The sequence below is a fragment of the Phocoena sinus genome, chromosome 2 (assembly GCF_008692025.1).
Source record: "Phocoena sinus isolate mPhoSin1 chromosome 2, mPhoSin1.pri, whole genome shotgun sequence".
NCBI classification, from domain to species: Eukaryota; Metazoa; Chordata; class Mammalia; order Artiodactyla; family Phocoenidae; genus Phocoena; species Phocoena sinus.
In genome coordinates, this window is record NC_045764.1 from 166,801,441 (window position 1) to 166,804,721 (window position 3,281).

At 41.4% G+C, this 3,281-nt stretch overlaps 1 pseudogene; it reads left to right on the top strand.

Annotated features, from left to right (window-relative positions):
- The first annotated feature begins 624 nt into the window (after positions 1 to 624).
- LOC116749528 lies at positions 625 to 2,848 on the top strand (annotated as a pseudogene).
- Positions 2,849 to 3,281: the final 433 nt, after the last annotated feature.

The window sequence follows — 3,281 nt, forward strand, 5'->3', positions numbered from 1 at the left end:
TTCCAAGGCAGTGGGAACATCAAGGCCAATGTTCTTGAGGGTGGGATGACTGGACACTGTGAGTCTGAGGGACAGCAGTTCCAGATGCAGCTGGCGAGGGCAGCCTGAGCCAGATCCTGCAGGGCCTTGTGGGCCACAGTAGGGAGGCTGGGTTTCATTTTATTTTATTTTATTTTTTTGGCCCTGCCTGACGGCATGTGGGATCTTAGTTCCCTTACCAGGGATGGAACTATATTGGAAGTGCAGAGTCTTAACCAGTGGATCTCCAGGGAAATCCCCCAGGTTTCATTTACACACTGTTATTTGATGTGTTAATTTTAAAAGTATATAGATTATTGAATCATATAATTTTAAAATATTTTGATAACTGTATTTCAATATTCCCACTATAATTTCTTTTGTCATACTGTGCATATTATTTTATGGTTTAAAAACACAATTCTGCCTCATGGTTCCAGTGGGGAGAGAAAGAGGAAGCAGGGGGGTGCGGGCGGTTAGGGGGGACCCACCAACAGTTTCTGCTACACCGCCGGGGCCCGCCTCTGTGCTCTTGGCTGTGGGAAAGGAGATTGTGAATCCTGGGTGCAAGGCCACACCTACGGGAAGGTGGGCAGTGGGACAACGATGGCAGATACAAATAAACTCAACATCAACAGCCTCATCCAATGGCTGTTGGAAGTTAGAGGGTCCAAGCTAGGCAAGGAATGTCCAGCTACAAGACAATGAAATCAGAGAACTGTGCTTAAAGTCCCAAGAGAATCTTTCTCAGTCAGCCCATCCTTCGAGAACTTGAAGCACCGCTAAAAATAGCGGTGATACCCACAGGTAATACTATGATTTGCTTCGACTTTTGGAGTATGGTGGTTTCCCACCAGAAAGCAATTATCTATTTCTTGGGGACAGGGAGAAGCAGTCTTTGGAGAATATCTGCCTCTTATTGGCTAAAGAAAATCAAATATCCCAAGAATTTTTTCTTCTCAGAGGAAACCATGAGTGTGTCAGTATCAATAGCAATGTATGGATTTTTATGATGAATGTAAAAGAAGATACACATTACACTACGGAAAACTTTCATAGACTGCTTTAACTGTTTACTGTTAGCAGCCGTTGTGGATGAGAAAACATTCTGCTGTCATGGAAGTTTGTCCCCATGTCTTCAATCTATGGAGCAGATCCCGAGAACTGTGCGGGCCAACTGATATACCAGATCAAGGTCTTCTTTGTGATCTTTTGTGTCTGACCCAGGTAAAGATGTCTTAGGCTGGGGTGAAAATGACAGAGGAGTTGTCCTTCACATTTGGTGCTGAAGTGGTTGCCAAATTTCTCCATCAGCATAATTTGGATCTTATATGTAGAGCCCATCAGGTGGTTGAAAATGGTATGAATTTTTTGCAAAGGGGCAGTTGGTCACTCTGTCTTCTGCAACTGATTATTGTGGAGAGTTTGACAATGGAGGTGCCGTGCTGAGTGTGGACAAAGCACTAATTTGTTCTTTTCAGATTTTAAAGCCTGCAGAGAAAAAGAAGCGGAATGCCAGGAGCCCCTTTAACACCTCCAAGGGGTATGATCACAAAGCAAGCAAAGAAACAGGTGTCATTTTGACACTGCTTAATTGGGACTTGTAACATATAGTATACGGTCTTTCACTTTTTAAATCGTAATGTATATTGGTCAGCTTTGCTCAAATAGTGTTTGTGGGCATGCTTCTTTCCATTTTTGACTTAATGAATGATATTTGCTAATTATAACAGCAAATAAAAGACTCTCCACTCCCAAGAAAAAAAATGTTTTGTTTGTTTTTTAATTCTCTGGGTTTTCTTTGCAAACAATGGTATTAAAGCAAAGGATGGTATTAAAGCAGTACAACCCCAGGACAGTTTTATCCTGTCTAGGGGGTAAGTGTGCATTTGATCTATTTTAAATTCGGTACAACCCAAGAATAATGCAAATTTGTTTTCTTTAGGATATAAAGAGAGCCCTAGGGTGCTCAATCTGTACAAGTTATTGTCATAAAATGCATACTGTTGATACAAACCACTGTGAACATATATTTTTAAAACTTTGTTTCAAAGGATTGCTTTTTTCTCTTACTGTCTTGTCATGTACAAACTAGTAACTTTCAACCTTGCAGCATCACTGGTATGATGTATATTTAATCAAAGCACACTTTCCCCTACCATATACTTAAAATGATGATTAAAGCCATTACTTTATTTTACTTTATTTTTTTAAATAAATTTATTTATTTATTTTTGGCTGTGTTGGGTCCTCCTTGTTGCACGTGGGCTTTCTCTAGTTGGGGGAGCAGGGGCTACTCTTCGTTGTGGTTCATGGGCTCTAGGCACACGGGCTTCAGAAGTTGTGGTACGCGGGCTCCGTAGTTGTGACTCGCGGGCTCTAGAGCGCAGGCTCAGTAGTTGTAGCGCACAGGCTTAGTTGCTCCGCAGCATGTGGGGTCTTCCCGGACGAACCCATGTCCCCTGCATTGCAGGTGGATTCTTAACCACTGCACCACCAGGGAAAGCCCCAGAGTCATTATTTTAAACGTTTGTTAACTCTTTCCTAAAGCCAAAGTTTCCGTTGAAATACGTATTGGCACTCCTCTAAGTATAAGGTGGCTTGGTTGTGTACACATGCTGCCTTCCTGGGATTCAAAAACAGGTTTTTGAGTTTGAATAGCGATTAGTACATAGTTACTGCTTAAGCTATTATGATTAAAGTTAATAACATTTTGTACAATTTCCATAGAGCCTATTCATTAAATAACCTTTGTACCATTACATCAGGCCTGAACCCGTTCATTCAGAAAGCTTCAAATTAAAGAAACAATACTGTTCTTTATGAGTGACCAATTATGCTTTCTTTTGTCTACATTCTTTATTCTACAGGGAAATTGAGGCTTGTAAGTCAAACAAAGGAACTAACTTACTACCACTAGGTTTATACACAACTCAGGATATCTATGACTTTTTAAAACTATGATCTGTTACAATGTTTCAACAGAGGACCCTTTACAATACCATGTGGTGAAAATGAATTCAGACTTATTAAATGATGAACTTGTTAAACACACCACACACACACCACACACACACTCACAATTCTGCAAAAGGGTCCATGGCACAAAGAAGATAGATGTAGGTCAATTCCCTGCACCCAAGCTGGACTGGCCTTCCACAGGATCCCAGAATCTCAGAGTGAGGCTCTTAAAGAACACCCGGGGAACTTCCAGTGGTTGGGACTTGGAGAGCTTTCACTGCCTGGCCAGGTTCAATCCCTGG